This window comes from Phascolarctos cinereus, unplaced genomic scaffold (genome assembly GCF_003287225.1).
Source record: "Phascolarctos cinereus isolate Bilbo 61053 unplaced genomic scaffold, phaCin_HiC Scaffold_5;HRSCAF=322, whole genome shotgun sequence".
NCBI lineage: Eukaryota > Metazoa > Chordata > Mammalia > Diprotodontia > Phascolarctidae > Phascolarctos > Phascolarctos cinereus.
Window position 1 is genome coordinate 333,770,337 of NW_027555958.1, and position 15,645 is coordinate 333,785,981.

Here is a 15,645-nt window from a genome sequence, read left to right on the forward strand (position 1 = left end):
CATCAAAACAAATATATACAAAGTAAGCTATATTCAGATAAATAGAAAATAATAAACAGAGAAAAGGCACTAGAATTAGGAGGGGCAGGGGAAGGCTTCCTGGGCCAGGAAGGTCAGCTGGGGAGGTGGAAGAGGAAGAGCATTCCAGGCATGGGGGACAGCCAAAGAGAATGTTTAGAGATGAGAGATGAAGTGTCTTGTTGGTGGAACTCTCAGGAGGCCATATTGGCCTCCTGAGAGTTCCCCAGGTGTGAGAAGACTGAAAAGGTGGGAAAGGGCTTCCCAAATAGTTTGCTTGTAGTAAAATTTAGTTAAAATTAATGCCACCCTCAACATGCCAATCCTAATTGTGGGGGGTCCTGGAAATGCAATAGAGTACAATCACTTTCTATAAGAAGTAAACAAGCTAATAGAGGGGCTTTGAACACAGGGGGAAAGCAGGTATCATGTATGCTCATTCCCCGACCCCTTTTCACTCCTTTTTTTTTTTTTTGAGGGAGGGAACCAATAAATACATTCCTAAATTTTGAGACTAGAAAGAAATTCAGTGTGGATTTCATATTTCAGAGTAAGAAGGATAATCTTGTTGATGTTGTTAAGATCTGAATTTGTATCTTATTCTGTTTTCCTTCTACTGTCATGGCTGAGGGGGTCCTGTGGATTTTAAACCAGTTCATGCATGTTTTGGAACAATGAAAAAATGTACATTGTAGGTCCTGTTTTGAATCCGAAATCAAAACCAGCATGAAAATTCTTGGTTTCTTTTTTCTTTTTTGCCTCAAGTAGGAATGCAGAATTGAAAAACGTACATGATGTTATAGCATGTCAAGAAATTTTCAGTTCCTGAAAACATGTCCTTTAAAAAAAGCAACCAATAAATCTCAGCTACTAGGATCTGCTCCTAATTAAGAAAGCAAGTTCTGAAACATAATAAAGACCTTCTTCCTAGGTAGTTATTTATTTTAATGGAGACAGTTTTGCTACTATTTTGGAAATTGTTAAATGACCCACTAATAGACTCTTTCTTAAAGCATTGTCTACTCACATAGACACTATGGCTAAAATGATACCTTTCCCTTAAGAGAATGTAAGAGGGGAGATCATATTCCTGAGTTGTACTCTGAAATCTTAATAAGGCCATATTTGTTTCTAACAATCTGCAAGCAACTTCTTTAAATCACAGACCTACCATTTGCTTCCCCGTGAGGAACTTTGGGTACCAGGAAGAAGGGAGGAATTAGAATCAATGTGACAATGAGGCAGCAAAGAGTATATGAGGAGTGTCTCCCACTTCTAGGACCTATGCTGGTGTCAGGTGCCCTGGCTTGATGTTGACTCATCTCCTTCCCTACAGTTTGGGGATACTGAGTCAGAGTGTTTTCCTGGTTATCTTCTTTTGGGCATTTTCCTGAAATCCTTTGTACCCTTCTGCAACCTTTTTAAAATTAGAAAAAAATACACTTACCACACACATGCCATGATCACTTTTCATACTAGACGTAGTAGTATATCAGCCTTTCTTCCTTATTTCTAAAATCAATCAAAACATGACATACCTGACATCCAAACATACATGTGTCCATGCATATGAAAGGAGATGTGTGTCTTGGGCTTATGCCCCATCATTATCAGTGCTATGGCCATCACGTCTGCTGCCCAGGAGAAGGGAGAAGAAACTTGAGATTCCTTGGCTCTCCTAGCATGGAGTAGAGAAGCAAACACCTATTTTCTCAAGCTTGTGCAAAAGATAGAGAGCTGTAGCCTAGATGATAGTTGGGCTTGATAACTAGCTGAAAAGCCAGAAGCAAAGATTAGTCATTCGTGGTTCAATTTCAACTTTAAAATACTTCATTGTTGCTTTTTGTTTTTACACCCTCATTACATTACCTTAATTCCTTTCTCTATTGAACCCTCCCTTGTAAAGGAAGAAAAACACTTAAGCAAAATCAACAAAGGCACCAATATAGTAGCTATATCTGATAGGTACCTGATAGCATATACTACATTCCATATTCATAGCCCCACATAACCTACTGAGAAAATGGAGATATATTGTTTATCTTGTCAGCTTTTGGAAGATCTCTAGTTGACTGCCCATGTATAATTTTTTTCACTATGATTTTTTTTTGCCATTTTCACCAATTTTCATCCATCAATCAAGGGCAGAAACAGTATATATCAAATTTGGGAGGTATAACTAAATGTTACATAGGATCTTAAGGGTAGTTAAGTATCCAGAGTCAGGAAGGTGAGTTCAAATTCAGTATCAGATATTTGCTAGTTATATGACCCTGGGTAAGTCATTTAACCTCTGTTTGTCTCAGAGTCTTTGTCTGTTGAATTGAAATAATAATTAAATCTACCACCCTGGGTAGATTGGTGGATCTGAGGTAATAATTGTAAAGTTCTTAGCATAGTGCCTAGCACATAGTAAGTGCTATGTAAGTGTTAGCTGTTATTATCCTGATAAACTAGAATGTGAGGCTGAATCCAATAAGATGGCTTTTAATAGGAATAAAGGTAAAGGCTTACATTTTAATTAAAACAAATTTCATAAGTACACAATGGGGGAGCAATGGCTAGATAAGTAACCTACCTGAAAAAGTTTGGTGAATTTAATGGACTGCCAGTTCAATATGAGTCAACTATTTAACATGGCAGCCAAAAAGCTCATTCATTCCTAAGTTACGTTAAGAACTGCAATGTCCAGGATGACGAAGAATAGTTCTAGGGTACTATTCTGATCTGGCTGTGCCTGAAGTATTTTGTTGAGTTGTAGGTGTCTCATTTTAGGAAGACAGTTGATAAAATGGAAAGTTTGCGAGGAAAGTGGCCAGAATAGAGACCCATTGAAGCAATTAGAGATGTTTAGCTTGAGGAAAAGATTTAGGAGAGTGAATGATATGACAGCCTTGTCCAAGTGTTTTAAGGGTGTCATGTGGGAGGCTTGTTCAACCTAGTCCTAGAGGACAGAACTAAGAGAAAAGTGTATGAGCAGCAAAGAAGAGTCATTGGGGTTTAATGTCAAAATTTTTTTTTTCCCTAATGATTGGAGCTATCCAAAAGTTGAATGGGCTTCCTCAGTAGGTTTTGCACATCCCCTGTTAAAAGGCAGATAAACCAGAGGAAATAAAGATGCATTTTTTTTATCTTAAAAACTAGATGGTTGAAAAATTCATGAGTAAATGGAATAAACCTCAGTCTACCCCTCTTTGAGGCCTATTGGAAATCACAAGCTCAAAATACTTGTGAACTGAATGTGGGCTAGTGCCTAGGAGCCAGAGTTAGAATTCATCATTTGCTGTTTTGAAAACAAACAAAACAACTTTATGAGGTGGAATTAAAGTTTTTGTCCCTACTTTGAAGCGCTTAAAGCTATGAAAAGCTAGGTGTCCAGGATGGCAGGATAAAATGGAGGCCTGCTTGTTGTCCTTACTGAGTACTTTATAGGAATGGGATTTTATGGATAGACAGACTGATTGATATGTAGATCGATCAATAGACTGATAGAACATTTATTAAGCACTTAGTATGTTCAAGGCATTGTTTTAATCACTGGAACACAACTACAAGAAAAAAGACAGTATCTACCCTGAAGATTAGATTTCAAAGAAGGAAGACCACACATAAAAGAAAACTGAAAAAATGGGGGAATATGGGGGTGGGGGAAAGAGAGTCAAGTCAGGAGAGTAGGCTTCTGAGTATGGCTAATGTGGCTATTTGCTGAAATGGAGGTTCCTCATGCCCTCATACAAAATCCTATGTCTGATCAGGTGGAATTTGCCTAATGGTAAATGAAGGGCACAGTTGGCATTTATTTCATGGACATCCATTATACTACCAGCCAAACTGCATATTTAAGGCCCAAGATGGTCCCCTAGAATTTATTCACAATGGGATTTGCTTTGGGGTATCAGGAGTCTTGGGAAAGTTGCCTAAATGTGCCTCTCCTTTTCTCTAATTTAATATCTGGGTTTTTACCTAAAGGAGAGGTCTCATTTGTGTTTGTTATCATTTCCATATGCTCCAGGCTGCCTGTTTTTTATCAAGCCTACAGTGAAAAAAAAAAAGTTCGGAGAAGAGAGCAGCTGGAAGACCTAGTTTTGTGCAGCCTTCCAGAGCCAGTGACTAACTAAACTTTGCCCTGTGACACAGAGAGAGTGGCCTGCCAAGGAGGCAGAAGCCGAGCCTGCATGAAGCGACTGAGTACCCTGTCATCTGTTTTCCTTGCTCTCCAATCTTAATGGTGTGCAACAGAGCCAGGAAAGTGAAAGCTTTCTGCTTTGACGGTGGAGGCCTGGGCCCTTCCTTTTCTTGTAGGCTTAGAGTTGCCAAAACTTTAAATTTAAGTCTCTTGGCCCTCGTAATCAAACCTGGTTTTATTCTCCGTTAAATCTACAGTTCAAAGAGACATCATTTCTTAGGTTCATAGATGGGTTGCATTTTCCTATAGATTTTATTTCCAACCTCCCGAAAGTTTCTGGAAGAAAATCAATTGCTATCAAGTAGTAGATAACATGTCTTCCAGCATGGGTGGACCAAGTCTCTCCCACCCCAGGCAGATGTGTTACATGCATATATGTGCATGTACATACATGCGTTTCCTTTCTCCCTCTCTTTCTTTCAATTTCCCAAAAGTATTTCCATTTGCTTGCTGAGATCACAGCCTACCTAAGAAATCCACACCTGGATTTGATCTATATTATCATGAAGCTAGTAAATGCAGATCAGAGGTATGTTTAATGTCATAAAGAAATAATGAAGATTTGTAAAATCTTACTAGAAATTTACTTGAAATTTTAGAAACTAATTTTTATTTTATGTTGTTAATACAGATGTAAGACAGGGAGAGGGGTCTCACTGGGGTCTCTTGCTGGTCTTTTTTCCTTCTCAGTAGTGGCAGCTATGGTGAACTCAAATACCCCTAGCTACCTTCTATCTACTTGAACTGGTAGTTGCAATGGGCATAGCAATACATGTACAAATGAGATTGCCTAAACAGGGATAGGATACTATATGGCTTCACATAGACCCCTCCCCATCATGATGTGCTGTCTTCACCTTAAGTTTTAAAGAAGGAACCCCCAAAAGTGCTATGAGAAACTGAAGAGAATGGGGAAATTTTTAGCTGGAAGGTGGGAGGAAGGATCAGGGAAAGTGGCCTATAGAATCTAGTACCTGATTGGGACCTAAAAGGAGGAGTGGAACCACAACGGATGGAGAGGATTCTAAGAAGAACAGATGGCATGAGCACAGAGATAGGAGAGGGCAGGGCAATAATACAGATGGTGAGTAATTCAGTTTGACAAGAAGGGGAGTAGTATGAAATAAGACTAAAAAGTAAGATTGAGACCAGATTGTTGAGAGCATTGAATGCCAGGATCAGGAGTTTATACTTTTTTCAGTCAGCATCGTGGACCCCCGGAAGGTTTTTGAGTGACATGATCAAAGTAGCTTGCTAGGACAATAATTCAGGCAGTGATAAAGAAGGTGGTTTACAAAGAGTATAGAGAGTAGGCTGGAGGATTTGGGGGCTATTACAAGAGGAGAGAAGAGATAAGGGCTCCAGCTTGGTTGGTTTATAGTAGAAGTGAATTGTGAAAGGAAAAATGTGGCTATGATTGGAGAAGGCAGGTGAGAGTACAGGACAGAGTGGAAAAAAAAATGAGGTGGGTGTCCTGGATTAGCAGGTAAGATCTTTGTCCAGAAGTTCATGCCCCGTAATCACTTCTGAAGAGTTTAACAACGTGACAACTGAAGGCATAAGAAAATTTTTATTCTAGGTGTGCTGCTACTAATCTTCACTAAGTGGTGCTGGTGTTTTCAATGGACTTCGAGCTTTTGATTTGCTTCATAGGCAAGGCTTAGGAATGAATGAGATCCCCAAAGGTGCTAGACATTATACTTTTCATTTAAAAACAAAAAAAGGATAGGAGGATTACAAAATTTCCTAGGTAACTACTTTTCAGTAGCATCATGCCTTAGAATGAGTCAGGGAGCTCCTGAGGTTAGAGTGAGGTGCCTCAGGTTCAAGAGGCAGCCCTGTGGAGGTTCAAAGATTAAGGAAGAATGTGTACTCAGGACTCAGTTGCAGCTCAGGCTCAGAAGTGAGACTGGGTTTGTGGAGGAGAGAAAAAAGGAGGAGGGTCCTTGGCCTCACAGCGCCATTTATATAAGGAGAGAGCATGACGTACAATCTCAGGATGCTAGAGTTGGGAGATTATGCCATTCCCCAATACAGAGTCAAATGGAGAGTTTCTTATAAGGTAAAGTGGGAATGGGCCCAGTGGTCTTAGGGTTAACTCATTTGCATATTGGGCTTATTTGAGCCACCCTTAAGGTAGTTCTTACTATGCCTAGTGGTTTACACTTGTAATCTGTGGTCCTGGGGAGGCTGAGGTTATTGGATTGCTTGCTTTTGGGAGTTCTAAGCTGAATTGTGCTAAGCCAATAAGGTGAGGTGAGTTCTCTTCCCTGAGAAGGCGTGGGGAGGGGGTGGGGGGGAAATCCCAGGTAGAGAAAATGGAGTGGGTCAGAACTTCTATACCAATCAATGCTGAAATCTAGCCTGTGATTAGCCACTGCAGATCTAGCCTAAGCAAGATAAAAAAGCCAAGTCTTTAAAAAAATAAATAAAATCACTCACTCCTTGATATGTGGTGATTGTTTATCTCCTTATCCCTAGCATGTATTGGGTATCTTCCATTTTACCCAGCAAATCAGATTAATCTTCCCAAAAACAATTTCATCAAATTTTATCTTTATTTAAAAACTTTTGATGGCTCTCTATTGTTTGTTGGACACATTCTAGTCCCTTGGCATTCAAAACCTTCCAGAATCTGACTTTAAACTACATTTCAAACATTAATTCCCACTGTTCTGCTAGTCATTCCTGAGCTCTAGTCCTATATCATCAACTGCCTATAGGACTCTTGAGACTACATAACCCATAAGAATATCCAACTAAACATGTCCCAAAGAGAATTCTTTAACTCTTTCCCTATATTATTTCTCTTCCAAATTTTCCTATTTCTGTTCAGGGAATCATTCTTCCAAGCACCCAGTTTAGCAAGTTAGAGTCATCCTTGACTCCTTGCTCTCTCTGATTCCTGCCTTTGTGTTCTCATAACAAATCAATTGACAAGTCTTGTTGATTCTACCTCCACAGCATCTCTCACATGTCCATTCCTTTCTCTCCACTCATATAACCACTACTCTAACACAGTTCCTCTGTCCTGAACTATTGCAATAGCCTCTTTTTTAAATTTTTTTTTTTTTAGTGAGGCAATTGGGGTTAAGTGACTTGCCCAGAGTCACACAGCTAGGAAGTATTATGTGTTTGAGGCTGGATTTGAACTCAGGTCCTCCTGATTTCAGGGACGGTGCTCTATCGACTGCGCCACCTAGCTGCCCCACAATAGCCTCTTCATTGGTTTTCTTGACTCAGGCCTCTGCCTTCTCCAATCCATCTTCCTCTACACAGTTGCCTAAATGATTTTCCTAAAACATGGGTCTGACTGTATCACCTCTTATGCAATGCGCTTCAATTTATTGAAAATCAAATGCAAGCTCCTCTTGGCACTTAACATCCTTAACAATTGGACTCCAACCTATATTTGTAGATTCATGCATTATTCCCCTTCAATTATTCTATAGTTCAAATAAACTAACCTCCTTCCTATTCTTCACACATGGCATTCTATCACCTATATCTGTTCCTCTGTAGGGTATTTCCATTCCTGGAAGAAACCCTTCCTTCACCTCTGCTTTTTAGATTTCCCAAAATCATTTCAAAATACATCTCCTTCATGAGTGTTTTCCTGACCTGCCAGCTGTCTTATCTTGTATTTACATTCAATGCATATATTTCATATATACTTAATGTATATGTGTTTTCCCACTCATAGAATATAAGTTTCTTGAAGGCAGAGACTAATTCAGTTTTTGTGTAGTACTCCCACCAACTCCCACTGCACTGGAAAGTGCTATACAATATAATGAAATAGTCCCTGCCTTCAAGAAACTTACATTCTATCTGTAGTATGAAGAATTACTTCTTCCTTGGGAGTGCTAAGTGTAATCCTGAGGGTTTATGGCTTATAATATGATGCTACTGAGCCCCCATCATGTGAGCCCGCCGATATATATCAATTAGTTTCTAGAAAAAGATATTTATCGAGAAGGCAGAACAGAAACATACATTTTCCCCATCTTGGAGGCAAACTCTTCCTTTGCACATGAATACAAGATCCCCAGGGACAGAGATCTCAAACTTATAATACAATAAAGACTGAGACATCTATCTATAAGATGCATGTGGCTCAGGGGTACCTACTTCCTCCAGTCTCTAGAAATTCTTTTCTCCCTATAGAACATTCTCCCTTAGGCATAACTGTATGCTGGTCTCAGAGGATTGGTGCTTTTCTGGAGTCCTTAGCTAGCATTACTCTCTTTCACAAGAGGTCGTATTCCCTGAAGCTTCTTTATCCTTGGGGGAGTATCAGGCACCTCTATCTGCAGGCGTATCATGAGCTGTACTAATCGATCAGCTTGCCAGTGGAACCTCTCTTGATGATTCTAATCGACTTCCTAAACTTTGGGAACTCACAAAAGAAAGGGAGGTAACTTCGACTAGGGTAGGGTGGTGGGGAAGCTCTCTTCCCGGCCAAAAACATACCCAGCAACTCAAAGCAACCCTCCTCACTTGAAAGACTCCAGGGAAATGAGTGAAGGATCGTTTGCTCAAACCTTTTGCGTGCATACTTAGTTCTGGCTCAGCCTCTTCTGAGTCATCCCTCCTTCTGCCTCCAAATCAAATTAGAAAGATTTTTGGCCTCATGACGACAACCTCTCAGTCACTCATAGCTGGAAACTGCCTCCCTAAAGTTTCATGTGTTGGATTGGAACCAAACAAGAAATACCTGGCACATTCTCTGTCTAACCCACCATGAAGGGCAAATCTAAGCATTCTCAAAGGACCTGGCTTTCGTTGGCCAGTCTGCTCCCCCATTACATTTAATCTGCAATGCTAGCAAAGTATTTGGCACGTAGAAAATGAGGAAATAGAAATGCTTATCAATTGGTTTATTTATGAAACTTCTGTTCTATCTACAAAGGTCTATTTTATTCTCCTGGAGTTTACTGGCCTTTCTGCATCTGTACTTTTTCTCATGCTGTTCCAGGGAAGCCATCCACTTTCATCTTGGCCTATGAATCCTCCCCATATGTCGTAATAATAGCTCACATCCATATAATAGCTAACAAAGTATTTTTCTCACAATAGCCTAGCTAGGCAGGTATTTGAATTATGATGATGTACAAATCACTTAATCTCTTCTAAACTATTTTCTGGTCTATAGAATGGAGATTTAATATGTCTGCTGTCTACCTTACAGACTTGTTGGAAGGAAAATGGTTTTAAACTTTAAAGTATTATGTAAGTGTGTTGTTGTTATCATCCTTATTTAAGGTTTCAAAATGGAGGTTCAGCGTGGTTAAAGGGTAGCTAGTATTAATAACAACTGACATTTATATAGCTTTAAGATTTACAGAATATTTTACATATATTTTCTTATTTGATATTTTTAACAACCCAATAAAGAAGGTTCTAATATTATCTCCATTTTATAGAAAAGGAAACTGAGGAAGACAGAGGTAAAGTGACTTGCCCAAAGTCACACACCTAGTAAGTGTCTGAAACTGAATTTGAACTCAGGTCTTCCTTACTCCAAGTCCAGTGCCTTATAGAATACATTCATATTCAAACCTAAATGACCTGAATGCAAGTATGGTATTCTTTCTGCTACATGCTGCCCTTCTGCCTGTCTCCACTATGCAAAATTGATCCCAATCTTCAAAACTCAGTTCAAATTTCTATGTCTTTGATTCTCTGACCTGGGTTCAAATCCTACCTCTGTCATATACTATGACCATCAGCAAGTCATTTAATCACCCAGGATTTCTGTTATCCAGTTCATAGTGATCTTTCCCTCCTCAGAATTCCTATAGAGGAAGAAATCTATTCTTGATTTGAAGCAACCAGTTAGCTTTGGTCTCTAAATGCAAAAAGAAAAATGAGATGTGTCCTGATGTAGATCTGACTTAGATGCTTACTAGCTATATGACCCTGGGAAAGTCACTTAACCTCTGTCAGCCCCAGTTTCCTCAACTGTAAAATGGAGATGATATTAGAACCTACCTCCCAGGGTTACTGTGAAAATCAAATGAGATGATGAAAGATGGTATGCACCCCCAGAGAGAGAGCTGATGAACTTTGAGTACAGAGTTTTTTTCACTTTATTTTTCTTGCTTTTTTTGGGGGGGGGTGTAACATGGCCACTATGGAAATATGTTTTGCATGACTTCACACGTATAATAGGTATCACATTGCTTGCCTTCTCAACGAGTGGAGCTGGAGGGAGGAAGAGAATTTGAAACTCAAAAAGAAAATGTTAATTTTATTAAAAAATGCTATACATATATAAACTATAAAAATGCTATGAAAAATATCAAATGAGATAATTTGGGGAGCTAGATGGTACAGTGGACCTGGATTTAGGAAGACGAGTTCAAATCCAGCCTCAGGAACTTACTTTGTATGAACCAGGACAAGGCACATAACCTCTTCCAGTCTCAGTTTCCTCAACCATAAAATGTAACAGTAACATCACCTACCTCACAGGACTGTTACAAGGATCATCGGACATAATATTTGTAAAATGCTTCACACAGTTACTGGACGATGATAGATACTTAATAAATGCTGGTTCTTTTCCCCTTCCCTTCTCCCCATACCCAGTCCAAGATGCCCTCAAATGTTGTTGCCAGAAAAACTGATTTCCTTGTGAGAAGATGCTACTGACCTGTCATGAACAGAGTGTGGACTTTGGGTTGATTTTCTGGTCCTTGTCCCTTCCTCTCTTCCTTACTTGGTTCCCTTCCCCTACCTCATAAATGACAACACACTCTGCTAAGTTAGCTAGTCAATGGGCAGTCAGTTGTCAACAAACCTTTATTAAGTACTCACAATCTGCCAGGCATTATTCTAAGTGCTAAAGATAAGAATACCAGAGAAAATATAGTTCCTGCTCTCAAGGAGCTTACATTCTAGTGAGGGAAGTCAATATACAAAAGGGGAGCTCAGGAGGTGGAGGAGGGAAGGATAATCAAAATAACTTATGTAGGCATTGAGATAATGTTATTAAGAGAAAATTAAATAGGAAATGACATTATAATTAGTAATAATCTTATGGTGCTATATTTTCTTAATTTATTTTCAGATCTCTGAGTGATTTAATACTTTCAGTCAGAAATTTTCCTCCCTAAAATGTCCAAATTATGTATTATTCAAGGACTAAATGCAGTTGCTTAGAGGAAAAAATCCCCAAAGCTATCTCCATTTATAAGCCCTTAATTTCTCTCAGTAAGAAAGCTTTTGTTTTAGGGTAAAAATGACAAGAACATTCCTATCTCAGATACCTTGTTCTTAATATCAAGTCTATTTTTTTAAAAAGGAAAATAAGAACATCTCTTGTCAGAAGACCATGGGCCTAGGGGAGAAGAGAAGGGAAAGAAAGAAAGAAAAAAAAGAAAAGAAGAGGGAAGGAAGAAAGGAAGGGAGGGGGGAGAAAAAAAGAGAAAGAAGAAAGAAACTTCCATTCAAGAGCATTCCTCTTGTTATTACCAATGTAATTGAGAGCATTTAGAGCCTTCCTCATGCATGATCCAAAAGAGACCCGCCCTCTTTTTTTTTTTTTTTTTTTTTTTTTTTACTTCACACTAAAATCTGCCTAGGTTGTCCAAGAGAGTTGATTCCTGGACCTTGATTCCCTTTTCTTTTCAGAAAGGATCTCAAGTCCAAATGGTGATTTCTTGTAGGTACATATGATTGATCTACTTATACCACTACTATGTAAATTTGTTTTACTTCACAGGGATTTATTAATCTTCTTCAATATTGAATCTAAATAAAGAGACAAAGGGCTGCATAACATTCCTTGGGGCTCTGTGACCTGTATCCACCCCAAAACTTCCCACTTATTTGAGATTCCAGCTTTAGAGTCTACTAGTCCATGTATCATATCATATCATGAGGTCTTCTGGTCTTAACTGATTCACATTTGAGAATTTGGAAGCCCAAGGAATCATGGCCATAAAGGAGGAGAAGGAAGGACAACCACACCTATTCGGTGAAGAAAAAAAAAGCTTCATTTTGGGCAAGTCATTTTATCTCTGAGCTTCCCCTTCCTTTTGTATAAATGGAATAATAGCATAGGCTATCCACTTCAAAGTTTTGATACAGGAATCAAATGATATAATATGCCTGGAAACCTTCAAACACTGTGCAAGATGTTATTCCTACTAATCTTTAGGTAAACAGTTTCTTGGTTTACATTCACTCCATGCTACTTACAACCCTCTGAAACATTTATTTATTTTTATTTATTTATTTTGTGGGATCATAGGACCTTAGATCTATGGCTAGATGGGAAGGAAATTTGGTCTAAGAGAGACTAGGGATGGATATGTAAATTTTGGAGTATTCTGAATAAAGATAAATTGTCTGGAGCTCATGATGTCAATAAATGAGAAGATACAGAAAGAATAGAAGAGAGTCCTAGACAGCCTTGAGGAACATTTATAGTTAGGGAGCATGATATGGATGATGAACCAGTGAAGGAGATTGGGAAGGAGTGGTCAGATAAGACAAGAACTAAGAGAAATAGAAAACAGTATTGAGAAGAAGAAAAAAAAACATGGAAAGGAGAGAGAATCAGGGAGGGTTGGGAGAGAGGGGAGGGAAAGAGAGCAAGCATTTATTAAGCATTCTACTATATGCCCCTGTACTAAGTGCTTTCCATATCACATTTTATCCTCACCACAACTCTATGAGGTAGGTGCTATTATTATCCCCATTTTACAGTTGAAAAAACTGAGGCATACAGGGTCACATAGCTAGTAAGTGTCTGAGGCCAGATTTGAACTCAAGTGTTTCTGAAAGAAGTTCCAATACTCTATTCACTGTGCCTTGCTACTGACAGATCAAGGATATGAATTGAGAAAAGACCATTGGATTTGGCAATTAAGAGATAATTGGTAACTTTGATGAGAGCATTGAGTAGTTTTGATTGAATGGGGAGGTAGGACACCAAATTGCAAAAGTTCTCAAAGTGAGTGAGGGGGGAGAAAGTAAAGATAAAGAGTACTGACATCCCCTCAAAGGAGTTTGGCTAGGAAGGAAGGAGAGATATAGGTTGATAGCCTGAGGGGATGGTAACATCTAATAAGGTTTGTTTCATTTTGTTTTGTTTTTTAGGATAGCAGAGTTTTGAGAATGTTAGCTTTATAAAAGGAGCCTGTAGATATGGAGATATTGAAGATTAGAGAGAAGGAAAGTATGATATGGGAATGATCTGCTCGAAAAGCAATTAGTGGTTCATTTAATGGTTTGGTCGTGGTGAGGAGAAGGATTACTTTTTTGTTAGAGACCCTAGGAAAGGAGAGAATTAATGAGTGATGATTTCAAAAGACTTTGGGATGTAGTGAAGGTTAAGAAAGGAAGCTCCCAATAGTCCCTTTTTTCAATCAAATATGAGGTAAGCTTCTCAGCAAAGGGAGAAGTGAGAAAGGAAATGGTAAGGGAGTGTCTAAGAGAGAGAGAGGCTTAAAACAGTCTTTGTAGGTAGCAGAATATAGAGAACCAATTACAGATGAGTAAAAGGCTGTCTTGCTATATTGAAGGCCCACTTGAAAGTAGGTAAAATAAAATTGTACTGCTTCTAGGTGACATAGGTACATGATTATCTGTAGCTTCATTTAGCAATGTGTGATTAAGGTTGATGGTAGGCATAATCCAGGATTGGGTTGGACAATGTTTATTAAGTAGAAAATATAACTCTGGAGTTCTAAGAACCAGGGCTAAAGTGATAGCTTGAAAAACTATGCTTTTCATTTACACTTAAGTTTACTACCTGAGCAATACTAAGCTAATAATTCACTGGTCCCAGCATCCATTGTTATCATCAAAACTGTTTATCCTTCATTCATTTATGCATTTCCGCTATTAAACACTTTTTATTGAGCACTAGCAAAGCTAATCAAGAAAGGATCCTGGCTTCTGGGAGCTCATAGTCTTTGGGAGTAGGGGGAAGACATGTACATTTGCAATAATTGTTTAATAAATATAATGTAGAATGGGATATGATGAGGTGAAAGGTGCTATTTAAGGTTCCAGAGAGGAAATATTAATTCCCAGTGAGAGAGGATTGGGAAAGGCTGCACCAAGCACATAATTGTATGCATTGATATATATATGTCCTCACCATTAAAGCTAAAAACAAAAGAAGGGAGAATGGACTCATTGAAGAGAGGAGATTAAAGCTGAAAGTGGAAAGATTTATTTAAAAAAAAGATTGGATGGTAGAGCAGGAAAAAAAGAAGAATTGAGACTCACCGAATACTTCCTGGACTAGGAGACCACTGACATGCTGATACTGCCCATTGAAATCAGTTATCTATTTATTGACTTCCAAAGCTAAAAATGAATGATAACTAGGGAAGAAAGATTTACCAGTTCTTATAGACACTGTGTTACACTCTATTGTACTGAGGGAAAAAGTTTGGGTAGAATTGTGTTTATTTATGTTTTCTTTTTTCTATGATTCCATACTATTCATGTCTCTATACACTTAGAAATGCCAGAATATGTCATAGTGGACTCGTTTCACTACATCCATCATACTTTATAATTCAACATTTGTTCAACAAACATTTATTAATTGTCTACTATGTGCCAGGCATTGTGCTTTATAAGGATACAAAGAGAGAAACACAATAGACCCTGCCCTCAAGGAACTTATTTTCTCAGGGCTGAGGGACCACTCAGTAGGTACACAGAAAAATAGATATGAAATATTTGCATAGTAGATGAAAAGTAATTTTAGGGGCCATTAGCAAAAAATATGGGAACAAACAGGATTGGCTTCCTGCAGCAAATTCAAATCTCAGTTAATTGAAAAATGGCCCAAATCAGAAGATTTCAAGGGATAGGGGGATCAGAAACCTTGAGATCTTCATTGCATTATTTGTTTTTTGTTCTCACAGTCAAAATGAAGAGTTGAGAAAATCTAAAGGAAAAATTAATTGTGGTGTCAGTGGAACCCCAGTAGGTAGAGAACCAATTTATCATTAATTAAGTGACAAGGCTTTTTAATGATTCAAGGAAGAGTTGTCAAGATTGCATGATAATTTAATTTGCCAATGGGTGATGAACCTGTTAACTCCAGCTATATGATTAATAAAAGTAAAACTCCCCTTGGAACATTTCATGGACCCATTTCTCACGTGGGGCCATTTTTTTCTTTTTGTTGTTGTTATTTTAGGCAATGGGGTTAAATGACTTGCCCAGGGTCACACAGCTAGTAAGTGTTATGTGTCTGAGGCCAGATTTGAACTCAGGTCCTCCTGAATCCAAGGCTGGTGCTCTATCCACTGCGCCAGCTAGCTGCCCCGTATGTGGGGTCATTTTTAAAGCATCTTCTTAATGCACTTTTCTTACTTTACTGATGACAGCTCTCCAGCAGTCTGCCAAATGTAGGTTAGAGAAAATATTGCACATAAACTTTCTGATGACTCATTTTAGTGCCT

The 15,645-nt window shown here is 38.6% G+C and overlaps 1 protein-coding gene across 1 annotated transcript in view; it reads left to right on the top strand.

Moving 5' to 3' along the window:
* The window catches only part of DISC1 (DISC1 scaffold protein), a 527,908-nt gene that overhangs the window by 421,542 nt on the left and 90,721 nt on the right, over positions 1 to 15,645 (top strand). The window lies entirely within an intron of this gene.